This window comes from Pteropus alecto, unplaced genomic scaffold (assembly GCF_000325575.1).
Source record: "Pteropus alecto unplaced genomic scaffold, ASM32557v1 scaffold67, whole genome shotgun sequence".
In the NCBI taxonomy this organism is placed as follows: domain Eukaryota; kingdom Metazoa; phylum Chordata; class Mammalia; order Chiroptera; family Pteropodidae; genus Pteropus; species Pteropus alecto.
In genome coordinates, this window is record NW_006441061.1 from 1,770,076 (window position 1) to 1,790,359 (window position 20,284).

Here is a 20,284-nt window from a genome sequence, read left to right on the forward strand (position 1 = left end):
AGAAGCCATGTAGAGCAAACACACCAAAGCAGGAAGGCACTTCAGAAAAATATTGAAAAAGTTGAGAAAGGCAGCTTTAAAATGAACATAATAAAAAAGAGAAATAAAGTAGTATTTCACTATTTTCCACAGCACTGCCAAATAGTTTAAGACATTCTAGAAAGAAAAAACACAATTCGTAAAAAATATTTGTGGCAGATAGTGTTTCTTTTGACCTATGCGGCATCCATTTCCCTTTCCTTGTGGAATTAATGCTCTTTCATCATGTGCAATCTCAATAGAAACAAAAAAAACACTTCAATTTGGAGAGGGAGAGAGAGAGGGAGAAGAAGAGAAGAAAGAGGGAAGAGAGAGGAGGGAAGCAGAGAAAGAATGAATCAGGGAAAATTGTTAATTGTGTGTGACAATGGCTCAGAAAAGGAGTCCTCATGTTTTAAAGACAGGTACCGAAATATTTACAGATGAAATGATGTCATGTCTGGGATTGCTTCGAAATACTCAAAAGTCGGGTGAGTGGGTGTGGAGATAGATGAAATAAGATTGGCTATGAATTCGTGACCTTGAAGCTGAGTGATGAGTACATGAAGGTCAAATAAGTGTATTTTTCTCTACGTTTAAAATTTTCATACACGACCTTGAAGCTGAGTGATGAGTACATGAAGGTTAATTATTCTAGTGTATTTTTCTCTACCTTTAAAATTTTCGTAAGGCTTTTTTTTTTTTTTTTTTTAGTTAATCTACAGTATGGTCCCAATTTCATAAAAGCATTTCTCTCTTTTCTTCTAACATGGAAAGATAAATGGGATAATGTTCACCTAGTGTTAATGATGTTTATTTCTGGGTAGGGAGATTTGGGATAACTTCATTACTGTTTGAATTCAAAATAGCAATTGTGTACTATTTTGTCAAAAATAATGGAGTGATATTTCTTGAACCAAAAGCCTAAAATCAAATATGATAAAATGTTAACTTTGGTTCCATTTGATTGGTGGAATATAAATTATTCTCTATTTGTCTTTTCTGTATTATTTTTAATTTAAAAATTAATCAAGTACTCATGAAACTCTCTAATGTAAGGTTTCCCAACCATGGACAAATAATTCTTTGCTGTGGGGGGCTGTCTGGTACACTGCAGAGTGTTTAGCAGCATCCCTGGCCTCCATCCACTAGGTGCCAGTAGCACCATCACCATCCTACCTGTAGTGACAACTAAAAATGTCTCCAGATAGTACCAAATGTACCCTGAGAGGTAAAATCATTCCCAGCTAAGAACCACTGTTCTAACCTCATCGTGTATCCTATCCAAAGCATGCTCAATTCTGCAAAACACAAATTCCCCAATCCTCAGGTATATCTGCATATCTAATAATAATTCTCGACATTATATCACTTTCTCTCTTATTCTTAATTCATTTACTAAATACTCTACTTGTAGTTCAGACTACCTCAAGTAGATAAACCAATTTTCCTGCTGCTGTGGATTTAATGAACCAATAAAAATTCTACTGCTTAAGACATTTCTTATATTCAGTTCCAAAGCCTGAAACTAAAAACCTTAGGCCATATATGGTACGATAACCTTCAAGAATATGGGGAAAAGTGTCAGAAGGTTATATAATCCAATCTTCTTAAAATGTACCACTCGACCTTTGGTTAAACTAAATAGTCCTAAAACATTCCCCAAAGCAGAGTAACTCACACAAATATGAATGTTCAATGATAATCTGGCCTCTTACTACTCAAAATGAAATCTGCAGAGCAGTGGTCAACATCACCTCAGAGCTCATTAGAAATGCAGAAACTCGTCTAAGGCCATGCCACCCTGAAAAAGCCTGATCCCCTCTGATCTCGGAAGCTAAGCAGGGTCGGGCTTGGTTAGTACTTGGATGGGAGACCACCTAGGAAGACCAGGTGCTGTAGGCGTAAAAATTAAAAATAAGGGATTGTAAGCTGACAAGGTCCTTGCAATCTGTGAGGTCAAATAAGGGTTGCCTCACCTAAAAAAAAATAAAAAAAAAAAGAAATACAGAAACTCAGACCCCGCCCCAGAACTATTAAATCAGAATCTGCATTTGTATGCACATTAAGTTTGAGAGGCTGTGAGCTAGCTGTTTTTATACAAACTTGAAGCTGAAATTTAAAGAGCTGTATTCTTATAATATACAGAACAAGTTTCTTCTACTTAGGGAGATGAAATAAAACCTGTATCATTACAAAGAGCCACAGACTTAATGGAATCCACCTCTACTACTCCCCAAACAACTATCTCTAATCTTAGGAAACCTATCTCTAAGATGAGATAAAAGCCATATTTTAAAATCAAGCTAAGAAATCCAAATAGTCATTTATAATGGATCCCTCCCATTAAAAAAGAATTAGCTTCCAGTAAAGAATAAACTAGTCTGAATAGCAAAATGCTATGGTTTCTAAACCAGGGTGATTACCCTCGATTTTTTTTTTAATAAAGATTTCTGGAACCTACTTCTAGATATTGTGATTCAGGAGGGCTGGAATTCTATTTTAGCCATTTCTGATGATTAGTTCCATTTGAAAATCAGTCTTAAGAGGATAAAAAAAGCCAGTTTTCTTTCTCATTATTTCCTTTAATAATGGATATGCATTTGGCCTATTTCAAATAACTGATATGTAAAAAGACTAAAATAAGGGACTAGTCCTAGGGTGGAGGGGAGGGAGTTTCGATGAGAGAGATCATATAATCTCAATTATCCACATCTAGAAAAATGTTGGTTAGCCTGGTCAGCAATCATGTAGTTCCCTGGAATAAGGGAATCATTTCTGAGTGTCTAGACTTAAACTCAATTCTACAATGCCTACAACTGGTCATCGCTTTCAGCATCATACTGTACCTAGTAGGAGCTTAAAAATATTTTTTAACAAACACATGAGGACTACTGTAGAATTTTATGAAATATTCTGCCCTGTGCAAAATAAGACTCCAGGCCTCTAGAAAGGTCTGGATTTCGAGAAAGAAAGAGGAGGAAGAGAATAGTATAAGAGGGGGAGAAAGAGGAAGAAGAGGAGGAAGAAAAAGAATTTTCCCCAAGAATTTAGCAGCAGCCTAATGGGCTGTTTCACGAATCTGTCCGTTTCTTTTCATCTCCACTATCACTACCCTAATCTAAGTCAGTAGTATCTATCATGGAACCTCATCCCTGGTTCTTCCCACTTCTACTGTTGAACCCCTTACTTCATTCTTGATGTCACAGCCAGAGCGATCTTTCTGAAGGTCTTTGAGATAGAGCCAGTAACTAAACTAAGAAATGGTAAGGTCAGAAGCCACTTCCTCCAACAGACACGATACCGCGAATCAGAAATGGCGGCCACAGCATCTGTCGTAGTCTGTTGGAGCTGCTATAACAAAACACCATAGCCTGAATGGCTTATAAACAACAGCAATTTATTTCTCACAATTCTGGAGGCTGGAAGTCTGAGATCAGGGTGGGTGCCGGCATGGTTGGGTCAAGGTTCTTTTCCAGTCCTATGCTTCTCGTTGTATCCTCACATAGTGGACAGGGGCTTCAGGATGTCTCTGGAGCTTTTTCTTAGGGCACTAATCCAATAAGGTCCCACCCTCATGACTTAAGCCTCATAAAGGCCTCGCCTATTACCTTTGGGGTTAGGACGTCAGCACATGAATTTGGGGGAACACAAATATTCAGATGACAGCAACATACTTAACCCAAACATCCTTAACCAACGTCTTCCAGTGCTGTGACCCTAGCAGTAATTCCTGACCTTTTAATTCCCTTGGTTCCTGCCTGTTTTCTGAACCAGATTCTCTAGTCTTTCCATCAGTGCTGTGAGGTACTTGACAACCTTCCAACAAATTCCTTTTCTGATTAAGTTGCTGGAATTAGAGCCTGTAATTCTCAAGCAAGAACCCCTCCTGAAACAACGCCATGCCTTTTTAGTTTTTTTTTTAATGACCTGTCACTCACTAAGTGTAGCATTCTAAAAATGGGTATAATTAAAAAGCTGAAGTTCTGAACACCATTCACATCACCGACTTCCTGAAAACGGCTTGCAAAGTGAACAATGAGATTTATTACTTGACTAAACCGTCTACCTACTCTGGGCTTGCATCTCCACAGCTAAATATGGCCGAAGAATCACACACAATCATGCTGACTGGTCTCATTTTCCATTCACGACCTCAGAACGAGCACTTCCCTCATCCATTCGCTCTTTACCCTCCTAGATCACTATTTCACACCCTCCCTCTCTCCTCAAACATCCAGCATCTCATCCCCCATCCTCACTTTTCAGCTGATGGCGACTGTTCTATATTTCTCTGAAATGACACGAGCAAGCAGTAAAGATCCACGCACACCCAGCCACGCGTGTACAAACCACTTGCACCTGTAATTTAAGCATTAGCTCTCATATCCCCATCATTATCCATGGACATCTGTCCAGCGGCTGTTCACCGTCTACGGCATCACCAGTTGTCTCTTCCATACTCCATGACAACTGTCAGCGTCCAAAGAGGCTGTATTATCTCCCAACTTAAAAATCTCTCACCTCCTCCTCCAGCTTTCATACTGTTGCCTACCTCCTTCTTCTTCACAGCAGAACTCTTTAAAAGACGTGTCTATGTGGCTGTCTCCGATTTGTCTCCCATTCTCTCTTGAACTCACACCGATCCCCTTTGTTCCCATCATTCCACTGGTCACTCTCTTCTGAATGCTCCTCTTTGTCTTCTAGGACATCGTTTTCTCCTCTGACCTCACTGGCTCTGCTCCTTCTCAAGTCTCCACAGGTGGTTCGCCTCATCGCCCAACCTCGAAATGTCGGGGTGCCCCAGAGATGTTCTCTTCTCTGCGCATTTCGCAGGTGGCAGCTGCACTCTTGCAGCTTTAAATACCTGTCACCCACTGACGGCTCCCAAGTATTTTAATCTACAGGCTGGACTTCACTCCTGAATTCCAGTCTCCATCAGCCAACTTCCTGTTTGACATCTCTATCCAGATGTCTCACTTGCATTTCAAACTTAACACATCTGAAACTAAATGCTAGCTATCCCCGCAAGAACCTTCTCCACACACGGTCCTCTCTTCAGTAAAAGGCACTTCCATTCCTCCTGTTGCTCAGGTATGTTCATTCCAAACACGGCAGATAAAATGATCCTTTAATGTCAATCGGATTCTATGACTTTTCAGCTTGACACCAGCACACAGCTTCCCAACTCATTCTGAGAAGGTCTCAAAAGTCTTCGCAATGGTGTACAAGGTCTCACATGATCTGACCACTACGATTATGCCCCAAACTATCTCCTACTATCCTCACTCTGGTCTGGCCACACTGGCCTCCTGAACGTTGCTCAAACTTGCCAACACACTACATGCTCCTGCTACCAAGGTCTCTTGGCATTTTCTGTAATCTCAGTTTGTAATGCTCTTCCCCAAAGTATCTGCATAGCTAGCTCCATCATTTCACTCTTGTCTCTGGTCCAATCACCTTATCAGAGGAGCCTCTCCTGACCGCTCCACATAAAGCAGAGATACCTCTCCCTATACTGCATTATTTTGCTTCAAAGTAATTATCACCACCTGACGTTATAAATTTACCATATAAACTCCATGAGGGGAGGGGCTTTGTTTTGTCATTTCCCTATATCTAGTGCCCAGAATAGAGCCCAGCACATAACAGTTGCTCAAGAAATTCTTGTGGAAGGAATGACGAAGAAAATTTTAGCTTTTTTATATTATAAAATGGATACATAAATGTGTACTAATTACTTACACACACACACACACACACACACACACACACACACACACACACACACACACAGAGGATAGACAGAGATATGCCACCGATCCCCCTTCAAAGGACTTGGTACCCAGTGGCTAGGAGTGCTCCTTCAGGGATCATCACTGCCGAGCCGCCTTGCCCAAGGACGTGTTCCTCCCAAGGTAGCCCGCGTCCAGTGACTGATGGAGGCAAGGGTTTAATGACCCAGCCACTTCCACCAAATGCAGGACAATGCTAAAAGGCCGCCCAACCATGGACAATGAACTAGGGTTACCAGAGGGAAGGGGTGAGGGGGAGGAGGAGGGGAAAAAATGTTAAATAAATAAATGAATGAATGAATGAATGAATGAATAAAAATAAAAGGCCGCACGAGCTCCAAAGCTCCCTATGGAGTCAGCCAAGGCTGCTGTTCAGGACTGGGCCACAGCTCAACGTCCCCGCCTGTCAAATTCAGACACCCTCCCAGCCCTTCCATGGGTGTTAAACAAAAGGACACTCCTGAACACTTAGCTCTGTTGCAAATTCTGCTTCCTGGAGACTCCAATGTGACACAGTTTAAAGGAAAAAAAAAACTGCACACTTATTGTTAAAACTAAAAAACAAAAAACCCAGAAACCACATCCCTAGGAAGTAGAAAACATAATAGAAGCTTCTACAATATGCATTCATTCCTTTTACAGAAATGGTTACATGACAGCGGAGTCCCCTGTTCTTTAACCAGGTGTAAGGTCAACCCTTAAAAACTGTTCTCCCTGGCATCCAGGTGCGGCCATGTAACTAAGTTATGCCCAATGGACGTGAGCTGAAGTGATGTGTTTAACTTCCAGAACTTGTCCTTGGAAGAATCAATGTATCCTCTTCCCTCTGACCTTTCCCCTTTTTTCAACTGGGAATATAGACATTATTGAGCATTGTGAGCCATGCAGATGTGGGCACCAACCTAGTGATGACAGAGCAACAAAACAAAAGGAGCCAGGTTCCCTGTGAAGCCACCATACTAGTCCTGGACCGCTTAAACTGGATTATTAAATGAGGGGGCGGGGCAATAAACCTCTATCTTGTTTAAACCTCTGTAATCGGGGTGACGGCTGCAATTGCTTTCTCTGCTCTGTCCACATCTCCCCCCAACCCTGTGCTCTCACTGCCGACACCTGGGATCTCCAGGTCTCGTAGGAAGGTGACCCTCAGGCCACCCGCACTTCCTGGATGGGACTGATATTATATTTACCCGATCTTTCCCATCAGGCTCACTGCTTCAGCCATGACTGATGGAGGTGGGAGTATGAAGCATTTTCTTTCTTTGTCCCTGAGAGTGACAGCTGTTAGGTATGATCTCAGCTCTCCTGCAGGAGCCAAAACGGTCCTCCCTGGGGCTGCACTTGAACCCTGCTGCAGCCATGCTTGGCCTCCTGCCTGCTTTCTTCCCAGTCCCACTTCCTCGTTCCCTACCAGGTTTTCCCGAAACTCTTCTCAGGGCAGTTACTTTCCCGTGAAACCTCAGCCCAAGTTCCGCTTCTGAGGGTTCATCACGGTTAATAACTGTACACCCTTCCAAAGTTACTTTCCCGTGAAACCTCAGCCCAAGCTCCGCTTCAGAGGAATCCAACCCGAGGAAATATTCACCGAAAGTACGTAACTCTCGTTCCCTAGGGTTCATCACGGTTAATAACTGTACACCCTTCCAAATGTTTTTCTTTGCATAATTGAATATACGGTGATTCTCTTAAATGAAAATGGGATTATATGATATAAACCATGTACCTTGCCTTTTTCACTGAAAATATTTCACAGACCATATGCCATTGACAGTAAAATATACACATACCTCGTTATTTTTCAGGATGTATGGCTGCCTATAATTTAAAGTCTATATAAATATCAACAACATTTTTGGAGGGGAGACATAAAAAATTTTTTGAAAGGGAGGAAATTTCATGGGTTCATCCCTGTACTTCTGTTCATCAATGAGCAAAGATTACATATACACTGACTTCCAGGAACATTAAAAAGAATCAATGCAGAATTTATGAAAAATTGATAAATTATATCTTCATTCTATTTCTTTAAACTCCTAAAGAAGTTTAAAGACTTGAAAAGATTGATATATTTTATACGTATAGGTACATAACCATCGATATTAACATTAAAATACAGAAATAATTGTAGAGACATATAAAATTTCACATGAAAAAAATCTCGCAGGGAGAAGCGAGACTTGTATGAATTGTATGTGTATTGTTATTCTAACTTCTAACTGATGGTTAGTGTTTCTTTTGTTATTGAAAGAAATATACATCTGGATATTTCAGAAGGGTTTGTTACTTGAAATAAACCTACATTTCACAGGAAAAGAGTTTATAGATGTTTTATGGACCTCCAAGAATTAAAATAACAGTCGACAAGCAACAGAAATTTCAATACCAACATTTAAGAACATGAAATATTTAGAACATAAATGAATTATATAACCATAAAAATATCTTTTGGATGCTAAATCTAGATTGCAAGGGTAAAAAAGACTTAAAAAGCAACGTAACATTTATTTTCTACAAAATGGCTCTACTGGTGCATAAAATCAAACAGAAGCCTTTAAAAGACAAACTCTTACGAATGACAAGACTGTTTCAAACTCACTTGGAATTGTTCATTGTCACACAGCAAAAAATTTCGTAGGCCAGTAATCTATAACATTACAGTTTCAGAACGCTGAGATGATGCATGGCAGTGAGATGTAGTTTGCATGGCTGGCAAATTAAGAAATGGAGGAGCCAGACGTGAGAGAGAACTCCTATAATGGTGTGTTTCCTAACTGTGCACTGCAAAGGGAACTCTCCAATCTAGTTATTAAACTTTCAGTCTGTCTGAGGTAATAGCTATTATGCCAAAAGCAATTACACATGCTAGAACTGGAGATCTGAGGGGTTTGTTTTCGTTTTAGCAGAAGCAAGATAATTCCTGTGTGTTCTTATCCCTTAATCAGCATGTACATCAGAACTCTCACTTCTGTTTCCATGTCTTCTCGACTGACGAACTCAGAGATCAAAAGAAAAACACACATGACCCCAGATAAGGGTGTCCAACATCGTCTTTGATACAAACATTTTTAGACAATTTTTAAAAATGGGTTTACTTGTAGGGGTTTTCCTGAGATGTAGAAAAGTGACTGCAGTGCCTTGAAGATATTTCTGATACTGCTGGCTACATTCTTGATGTTCTTTAAGAACAGATATGCAAATCCGGGAGAAAACAGAACATATGCAGATACTCGCCCAAATTAAACTATGACATAATTCTTACAGAATTATAAAAGGAAACGCTTTCATTCTCTGAACAAAACAATATATAACTTTTACTTGGTGGCGGCGGGGGGTGGGTGGGAACAGAAGAATTATCACTGTTACCTTGGCTTAGGCTCTGGCTGAATTGGAACGTTCCAAAGTTTTGGAGCAAATAATGAACATGGGAAAATTACATGCCTGTCAGGTAAGGAGTATTAAATTTATATTAATCCCTGACACAATAAACAAATGTATTTTTGATTATGTATGTTATAACTATCTCATCAGAACAGTATCCATAATTTAAAACGACTCTGTTGACCTTTTAAAGCTCTATGAAAACAATCGGTAAAGCCCTTGATGGCTAAATATTCTAATGTAAGATTGTTTTTATTGTAGTAAAATATACATAACCTAAAATTTACCATTTTAGCCATTTCTAAGTATATAGTTCAGTGGCATTAAGTAAATTCATATTGTTGTGCAAACATCACCATCATCCACATCCAGAATTTTTTCATCTTCCCAAACTGAAACTCTGTACCCACTAGGGCACTCTCAACTGCCCCTCCCCTAGCCCCTGGCAACCACCATTCTACTTTCTATCTCGAATTTACCCATTCTAGGTACCTCGTATAAGTGGAATGATACATTTGTCATTTTGTGTCTGGCGGTGAGATGCAGTTGCATCGCTGGTAAATTAAGAGATGGGGGGTCAGACGTGAGAGAGAACTCCTATAGCGGTGTGTTTCCTAACTGTGTACTGCAAAGGGAACTCTCCAATCTAGTTACTAAACTTTCAGTCTGTCTGAGGTAATAACTATTACGCCAAAAGCAATTACACGGCCTAGAACCAGAGATCTGTCCTTTTGCGTTTGGCTTATTTCACCCGTCTTCAAGGTCCACCCATGTCCCACCGTCTTCAAGGTTCACCCATGTCGCAACATGTGTCAGAAGTTTATTCTTTTTACAGCTGAGTAATATTCCATTGTATGTATGTGATGCATTTCGTTTATCCGTTCGTCCGTGGATGGACATCTGGGTTGTGTGCACGTTGGGCTTTTGTGAATGCTGCTGCTATGAACACTGGTGCACACATCTGTTTGAGTCCCTGCTTTCAACTGTGTGTATACCGGAAGTGGAGTTGTTGGATCATGTAGTAATTCTGTGTAAGTCTTTGGGGAACCACCACACTTTAAATTTTAAAGCACAAATATCAGTGTATTTTATGAGATCTATGAGACGCAACTCTGGTGTCTTGAATCGACTGCTCATGCTGACTACAAGTAAATTAAAACTGCGACTTGTAACACATATGTCACAAGTGGCCCAGGAGTTCACGTTTGGAAGGGAAAAAACAGTAATAACAGCAGCTATCATTTATTGACTGTTTACTAAGTGCCAGATTCTGAGCTGAGAGCTTTACATACAAGGATGAATACGCAATGCCAGCCAGCCCAGAAATTAGTCTTTTACTAAATGTATTTCTCACAGTGTTAACAGTTGTTATAAAGAATGGGAGTGGGGGAGGCGGTCAGATGGTGAAACAGTTTAGATTTTCTCTTGAGGATTTTTTAGACTTCAATAAACTAACACGGACTGTGACTTTCTAAGAGGTAATAATATATCGAGCCGTTATTTAAATTGGCCTTTGTTGATGGTCACATTGCAGGACATTCTGATCTAAGCAAGGCTCTCGCCCACAGCACTACGGGCGTTTGGGCCCCGCTGATTCTTTGCTGTGGGAAGCTGTCCTGGACATCGTAGGATATGTAGTAGCATCCTTGTCCTCTACACACCAGATGCCAGTAGTACATTCCCCAACTTAGGACAACCCGGAACATCTCCAGACATTGCCAACTGTCCCCTGGGAGGCAAAGCCACCCTCGGTTGAGGACCACTGGTCTGCTGTTATCTCAGTAAGTTCACTCTCCATTTCTCCACGTAAACAGAGGCCATTAGACATGGATTTCTTCATTTTCTCCTCCTGCCTCGAACTCGTCTTCCTCCTTCCCCACTCTTCTACCAAAGAACAGCTGCCCCCTCCCTTCGGCTTCCACCTGTGCACTAGACTCCATTCCCACCTGCCTCGCACCAGGAGCAACCCACCCATTATCCTCTGGCCAGGATGTTTAATTTCTCCCTCAGGTTCCAAACATGCTCAATTTTTTCTTTCCTAAACAAACAAACCCAAACTCTTTCTCGTTTCCCCTAAGTTTTCTTTCTCCTTCTCTAAACAACTAAATTTTCATAAGAGCCTATCTTAGACCCATTTTTTTTTCCTCTCCTCACATTTACTTCTCAGCCCAATAAACACTGGGTCTACAGCCATTTTTCTATTCTCTCAAAGCTCAAGACCTCCTACCTACCCAGTTCAATGGTTCCCTAAAGATCCTTCAACTACCTGACATCACCTAGTGTTTAAAACATTTTTGAATCAACTTCTGAAGGAAATATCTGACCTGGTGAGCAACCTATCTCCTGATTCCATGACACTGGTCTCTTAGATCTCGTCTCAGCTCACTGATGATGGCTTTCTCCATCTATTTCTGTTTCTTCTGCAGCCCCTAATACGTGTAGTCCTTTGCGGATGATTTTCAGCTCTCTTCTAAATGATTTCCATGCCTCCGAACATCCCTAGGAATTCTGTTTATCTCTGACCCCGTATTATATCCTGAGCTCCAAATTAAAATTTTTTAACAGCAAGGTGACGAAATTTTAAATAAAAGGAACCAGAATAGAAACATAAACAATAATAATTACTACCAAAAAATGCCTCCTACATGTCAAGCAATGAAGAAAGTACTTTATAAATACCTCGTTTATTCTTTAAATACCTCCTCAACAACCCTATGAGGTAGGCTCTACTCTTCCAACCATATAAATGAGGATACAATCTCAGAGAAGTTAAGTAACCTTCTCACATAGCTAATAAATTGTAAATATAGAATTGGAACTAGAGTTTACTTCATACCCAATTTCCTTCATCAAGTGATATTGTTTCATCTTATCTTTTACATTTCTCCTCAAAATTCAATTCTCTTAGGTTCCCTGATTTTCAGAAATGTACAGGATAATTTAAGGTCAACACTGTAAACTATATACTCTTGGCATCTGTATTTAAAGAAAACATTATTTTTCAAAGAATCCTAGGGCTAAATTAAAGTCAGCGTTACACAGTTCACCTCCAAGCCTGCAGGCAGAACTGTCTCTAAACCATTCCAGACAGATGGGTGTCTTCTATTTTTAATGACATCTAGGAAAGGAGTTTCTTGCCCACTAAATTTAGATGGTGAGCCAAAGGAAGGAAGCATGTCTAATTTTATGCTCCACATAGCTACACCTTCACATACACTTGGCAATATGCATCCAAACAGGATTATTACAAGTAGAAGTTGATAGTTAAAAACTACATTAAAAAAATAAAGCCAGTCACTAGAAAGGGATTCAATCGGACTCTCCGAGTTGACAAGAGAATAAAACCATTCCAGTCCAAAGTACAGAAGAGCTGACATCGTATTCTTCCTATTATATCATGACCCATGTGGCAGAAGTAACTGGAAAAATGACACAGGAATTTCTAGTATGAGGTATGCATGTTACATGACTGTAACTAGTTTCAAAAAGTCAACTCCAAATCTTACTGGAGAAGAGTCACGAACACATCTGAAGTCAGTAACATTTTGAGGTTTATAGTTTTACCTTTGCTATCATTTCCTCTAGGCTCTAGGTTTTAGATTCAAAACATTTCAGGATCCCCTCACCCCAAAGATTTCAGTCTGATTCTGCCAATCAGATTCTCTCTGCGGTTCTCAACACCTTATAGGAAAAACAAAACAAAAAATGAACAAATGCTACAAAATGAAGAGATTTCTGACACACCGGTGTGCTTTACTTCAAAAAATTATTGGTACTGTTTAGTACAGCAGAAAGATAAAATCACTTTAAGATAATTATCTCAAAGAAGCTACTGACTAGAGATGACACAAAAGTTTGTGGTATTTGGCCCTAAGTCACATACTTTCCCAAATTAACCACTTGAACATACATCTTTACAGAGTTAGGAGGGCTGTGGCATCACTTCGAATAACAGAATCTCTAGGGCAAATCGTATTGTAAAATTAAGTTAATTTTTTTTTTTTTAATGCTTAAAAGAAACTGCAGAGTGGATAATCTCATGAGTATGACTTCTGACCTCCGAAATCACATTGAAATCTAGCATAGACTAGCAATAAATGAAAATTGATAAAGCTAGGGAAATGTTTACATAAAATTACTGTTGGTACAATCCCCAAAACCCAGGTCACGGCTCGACCATTTTTTAAAACAAATATTCATCAAAAATAGCAAAGGTCAAGGATAAGATGAAAATACTGACCTGACCCAAACAGGTAAAACCATCGAATATCTTTCTGAAAGTAATTCATGCTGTTTCCCAAAAGAGAGTATCTATTTCTATCTAAGCAAGAATGAAGTAGGACATACATTTGTTGCCAAAATAGTTCCTTCTCTTATTTGACAATGAATTGGAATTAAAGGGATGAGGTTTTATTTTGTCACATTCTAATTTTATAATCATCGTTTTAACTCACCTAAGTAAAAAACTATTACAAGCATAAAATACATATTTCAACCATCTTGAAATTTAAATCAAAATGGCCTATCTCCCCCAAATCTAGACCGAACAACAAAAATGTTACCTTACGTCTGGCCATACATAATGCCAAGTTTTATTTGGTGTGTGCTAGAGGCTCCTGTATTTTTTTCTCCTCTGTTTCTCTGTCATCATCTGATCTGGAGATGGTTCACTGCTTTATGATTCCAGTATTTTACCACAAAACAACCTTTTGTTAGTCATTAAAATCAGTTCTTCATAACACTTAGGGTTTTCATTTTTTTTAACACCTTGATATATAATTCACATACCATAAAGCTCACCCCTTTAAAGAATAAAACTCAGTGGTTTTTAGTATATTCACAAAGTTCTATTTCGACCATCACTAAGTCCAGATTTAATCACCCCCAAAAGAAATCTCATATCTGTTAGCGGACACTCCTCACTTTCCCCCACTCATAACCCTGGCAACCATGAATCTTTTTTCTCCTTCTGTGGATTTGCTTATACAGAATATTTCCTATAAATGGAATCGAACGATGTGTGAACTTTTGTGCTTTCTTTCACTTAACATACTATTCCAAAGATTTATCAATGCTGCAGCATGTATCAGTACTTCGTTGCTTTTATGATGGAATAATATTTCACTGTATTGCTATATCACATCTTATTCATCCATTCATTGGTTGAACATCTGGGTTGTTTTGCAACACTTTGGGGCTAAAAATAACACTGCCTTGAAAATCTGTGTATAAGTTTTTATTTAAAAAAATTATTTTTTGTGTGTATAGATTTTTGTGTGAACATACATTTTCATTTTTCTTCAGTATATACCTCACCAACACTTGTAATTGTCTTTCTTTTTTATTATAGCCATCTTAGTGGGTATGAAGTGGTATCTCACTGTGATTTTGATTTGCATTTCCCAAATGACTAATGATGTTGGGCATCTTTTCATGTGCTTATTGGCCGTTTGTGTATCTTCTTTGGAGAAATGTCTATTCAAATCCTTTGTCCATTTATAAATTTGGTTATTTGCCTTTTTGTTGTTGTTGTTGAGTTGTAAGAATTTTTTTTATTCTAGATGCAAGGCTCATCAGATATATGACTGGCAAATCAATTTTCCAATTCTGTGGGTCGTCTGAAAAGTTTTTTGAGGGTGTCTTTTGAAGCAAAAAAAAGTTTTTCATTTAGATGATGTTCAATTTATCTATTTTCTCTTTTGTCATACATGCTTTCAGTGTCATATCCAAGAAACCTCTGCCAAATTCAAGGTCACAAAGATTTACGCCTATGTTTTCTTCTAAGGGTTTTATAGTTTTACCTCTTACATTTAGGTTTGTGAAACATTTTGAGTTAATTTTCATATATGGTGTGAGGTAAAGTGTCCAATTTCGTTCTTTTGTATTTGGATATCCAATTGTTCCAGCACCATTTGTTGAAAAGACGATTATTTCACCACTGACTTGTCTTGGCTCCCTTATTGAAAATCAATTGACCAGAGATGTAAGGGTTTTATTTCTGGCCTTTCAATTCTATTCCATTGATTTATATGTCTTTCTTTATGCCAGGACCACATTGCCTTGATTACCGTAGCTTTGCAGCAAGGTTTGAACACTTTAGGCTTTTAAGAAATAAATCAAGAATATTTTTAGACTTAGAAACTCCAATTCTGGGAAGACTCCAACATTTTAAAGGTTGTTATTCTAAAGCTTCATTTTCGTCAACTGTTCAAAAACCTAGAACTTTTCTTCCCTGCTGTTTATACATGCCTCATATTTTTATTTACATTATTTTCTATAATCTTAGCTTTAACTTTTTAAACACATTCCATCACACATGTATCCATTTTATTCCAAGTAGTCTATCATATAAAATAATCCATTACCTATGCCACATTCCCCCCCGGACGCCATTTTCCCAAAGCACTCCATTTCTTGCCATGCTGGATTTCACTGTTCTCGGCCCTGCTATGCCATGTGCCACTGTGAAACTGCCCTTTCACTGCGCTCCTACGTTGGAGCTGCTATTTCTTGAAGTTTATTATCATCATCTTTCATAAAATATACTCTTATTTTGCTAAAGAGCACCCTCCAGTAGTTTTCTGAAAAAGGACACATAAAAGATAAAATTTCTAAATCCTCACTGATAAAAAAAAATGACACTCTATGATACTGCTAATACTTGATTGATAATTTGGCCAGGTATCAAATTCAGGTTGAAAGGCAAGGGAGTAATTGCTTGAAAAATTCTGATGAAAAATTTCTAGAATTGCAATTGAGAAACCTAATTCTATTCTTTTTTCCCTATTCCTTCCAATTGATGTGGTGTGTACGTGTCTGCAAGTGTTTGAGACCTTTGCTTTCTTTTGTAAAGGATGTTTTGCAGTTTCATGATGATAGTTCTTACTATGGATCTTTTTCCGTTCACTATTCTAGCCACTCAGAGGCTCTTCATTCTAGAAACATCAGCTGTGGACAATTTTCATGTTTTATGGTTGTTTTATTTTGTACATTGTTTCTTTTTTCTCTCCTTATGCAGCTGCTATTAATCTGTCATTGGTCGCTATCAATTGATTTTGCAAGCCTCATCTTTTTTCTCTTATTTTCTGTCACTGTACTTTCCTTCTAGTTTTGGGAAGATTTCTTCAACTTCACCTTCCAACTATTAAAACTTTTTTTTTTTTTAATTTGAGCTATCACAGTTACATATATCCACTAGCTCTTTCTTATTCCTAAATTGTTCCTCCTTCAAAGAATCCAGTTCTTAATTTATAAATTCTTATTGCTATGAGATTGTGAACTAGAGAATTTTTGTTTGTTGAGATTTGGTTTTGGTTTTCTTGCGATTTATTTATTTTTCTTTTCCCGCATCTCATGATCCTGAGTTGTCTGTTTCTATTTAAGAATGAGACACTAAAGATTTGCCTGGCAGCCCTCGTGTGTACAGATAGGGTTTTCAATCAAACAGCTTCTCTATAGGAAACAGCTCTGTCATTAGAGACCCTCAAACGTCAGTATGAGAAAGCCTTTTCTTTGAAACCTCTTTAGTTTCTCTCCTGAATGAGCCACAGAAGTCTGGGGACCGGTGCTCAGGAGCCAGAGTTATTTGACAGATGAGGTGGCAGGTTATAAGTCCACAGTTCAGTACACAGATGATCCCCATTTTTTTGTCCTATGACTCACTCCATCCCAAAATGTCTCCAATTTGTAGAGAACCCTACCCTTGGCCACATTCGAGTTCTCTTGAATAATTGAGGGGTGTAGGGAAAGTGGCTGTCTGGCTGCACAGTGTAAGGGAGGGGACCTGGGGATCTCACTTTTCAGTATACAGACTTTGAACCAATGCCAAATTTTCAGCTTAATGCCTCCTTCTACCTCTGAACTACTTGGTGACTGTAGGAAATGTGTGGGTTCAGTTTGATTCTTGTAGGCACTGCCTCTTCAGGTCCTAAAGATTAATTCTTATAAGGTAACAATACCATTTTGTTCTGATTTGTCAGTTACTTTCCCTTCTGTCAAGTTTCTGTCATCAAAATGTTATTAAATCTTCCATCAGATGCTCTGTTCTAAACCATTCTCATTTTTATAGTCTTAGCCTTTTCTGCTTTTTTAATACCAGAGAAATGTATGTGCATATGGAAAGTACATCATTTTAAAACAAAAGCAAATCTAAATTTAAAATAACACTGGGAAGTTATTACCAAGCGCATTTTATTTTTTTATTTTTTTCCAAGTGCATTTTAAAAATAAAAACACATAAATCTCAAAATTATTAAGTAACTGCTGAAAATCAAAAAAACCTAGCAAGTGACAGAAAAAGAATTTAATTTCATGTCTTTGAAAGGAAGAGTGGAACATAAGATTTGAGACCAGTACAAAATTACATAAAATATAAAAATAAATAAGCTAAGAAATATAATATTCAACAGAGATGAAGAACATATATTCCGTGTATCTTTCTTCTCATTTAGGAGTAAATCAAGAAAATTAAGAAAGGAATGAACTTGTGGAAATCTAAAAAACAAAATAAATGAACAAACAAAACAGAAACAAACTCATAGATACACAGAACCAATGACGGTTGCCAGATGGGAGGGGGTTTGGGGGTTGGGTGAAAGGTGAAGAGATTAAGAAGCACAAATTGGTAGTTACAAAATAGTCATGGAAATGTAAAGTACAGTTTAGGAAAAACAGTCAGTAGTATCATAATAACTATACATGATATCGGGTGGGTACAAGACTTATCAGGAGATCACTTTGTAAGTAATGTGTCTAACCTCTGTGCTGTACACTTGAAACTAACGTAATATTGAATGTCAACTGTAATTGAAAAAAAATTTTTTTTAATTTTTTAAAAGAAAAGAATGAACTCCATAAACCAAGAATTCAAAGGTAAAAGACAAAAAGGTAAGCCTAAAAGAAAATTCATTGACCCGAGAAAAGAAAATGAGTAGGAAATAATATCACATCAGAACTTAAAATGGTGCCAGAAATAACAAATGCAGAAGAAAAAGAAGGCATGAAAGGTGAAGGGAAAAAAAGGCAAGGAGAAATGAAGGAGATGGGAAAGAAGAGGAAGAAGAGCAGATGGGGTATTTACTGCAGTGATTCTCTCCCTGTTGCTCCGCTGAGAGCTGGGAGGGGTGGAAGCTCAGAGAGAACCACATCAAGAAGTGATGGAGAGCCCATCACAAGGTCCCGGCTGTTAAGCCTGGTGCTATGATTAGATAGGACTTTTGTGTCATCTTTTCTGGGGAGGGGAAGAAATATAAAGGATTTTACAAGCATAAGGAAAGAAAATATTTATGACAAAAAGAGTGAATAGTAGAATATTGAATTACTGGCTTCGCACTTCGGGAAATGCTAGTTTAAACCATCAAACTTACATCAAGAACCTAAAGCCTATATAGTATACCAACAAAGCCTAATAACAACAATAACAGGTAACGTTTATTGAATACTTACTAAACCAGATTCTGTTCTAAGAGCTTCACATGTTATAATAATAATAATAACACCACCTAACATTTACTAATTGCCTACCATATATGTTAAGCACTATTTTAAGTATTTTGTAAGTATTAATTTAATCCTCGAAGCAAGCCTATTAGATTATTGTTCCCATTTTACAGATGAAGAAACTGAGACACACAGAAGTGAAGTAACTTGCCCAGGAGCACAGAGCTAATAAGTATCAAAGCCTTAGCTCTTAACTACAATTCAAAACTGTCTCTGCTGTACAGGCTATCATGCAGCAACAATCTGAGCTCAGAATACAACATATTTGTAAAAGCAATTTTTCTCAAATTAAGTGGCTTTTTTTTTTTTGCTTCTTCAAGAAGTTCTTTCATGCTATTATGAACTGTATGCATTTTTAAAACAATTAATATCAACATTCTATGACCACAAGTAAACCAGGCTGATTTTAAGATTCAAAGAATTACAAGATTTACAAGGACTGCCTATAACTGGAATGACAGAACCCTCGCTAGTCCTTTTAGAGTTTTAAAACCTTAGTCTAAAACATAACTGTGAACTTCAAGGTTCACTCATAAGGGAAGAGAGTGTCATCAAATGTAGAAGAAATCCATTTAATTTAAGTGAAATAATTTCACCATAACCTTTTCTCAATTATGAGAGCCTAAAGCTATTCTTAATTTATTTAAAATGTCAACATTGTTTTTGTTTCCTGAATATTAATGGTCTTCAAAGAGGCTTGACAGTTTTTACTTTCACTGGCTGTGAACTAAAAGCTGACACACCAACTTTTAGAAGCCACCTGAGGGTGAGAAAACCAAGGCCACATTTAAGATTTCAAATAACTCACTAATAAAACAGCAATTAAGGAAAGGTTCTATTTCCCCAAGTGTTAAAAATGCTCTTATTCCCTTTATGACACTGGGAAAATTACTTGTACCTCAACTGGAATTGCCTCACTTCCCCATAAATAAAGGAATCCAAATACATATTCTTTAGAAGGATTTCAGGCTCAAAATTCCTACAATTATGTACAGTTTTATCTGAATGTATAAAGCAGAAATGGGAAATGTTGCATTTTACAAATAAAGAGAACAACAGATAAATACTTGAACACAATTATTTACATTATCTGTATTTCCATTTTTGGCCCGGAAAAGGAAATTGCTTAAGTTATTCTATTTTATTTCTAAGAACTTAAAAGCTCCTCTTCTAATTCATTTCCAAATCTTAATATCAAAGGATGCTTTGTAGAAAAAAGATATAAATAAGTTTATATTAATTCAATATGTTAGAAAATTTCTTAAATTTTGGTTTAAATTTTTTAAAGTTTAAATCACATAAGTATAAGTAACTGTGTCTATTCGACATAAAAGTGTGATAAAAAAAATATATATATAAAGCACTGGACGGTTCATTTCCAATGGCCCAGCCATCCAGTAAAATGTTTTAGCATCATAAGCTTTATTTCCTGCCTGATATCCTCAGGGATCTAGTTTGACAGCTCTCCTGTACAATTTCTACTATAAGACTTCTCTGGCCTCTCTTGGCACAAGTAAACTGCTGCTAAGTAATATTTCTCTTGGCAACAGACTACATACTTTATAGAAACAGACCTTTAATTGAACCCTTTCCGC

General features: G+C 37.9%; 1 protein-coding gene and 1 pseudogene across 3 annotated transcripts in view; one reads left to right on the forward strand and one right to left on the reverse strand.

Moving 5' to 3' along the window:
• SCAI (suppressor of cancer cell invasion) overlaps positions 1–20,284 on the reverse strand; it is a 113,073-nt gene that overhangs the window by 72,614 nt on the left and 20,175 nt on the right. The window lies entirely within an intron of this gene.
• Positions 1,805–1,923, forward strand: LOC112484865 (annotated as a pseudogene).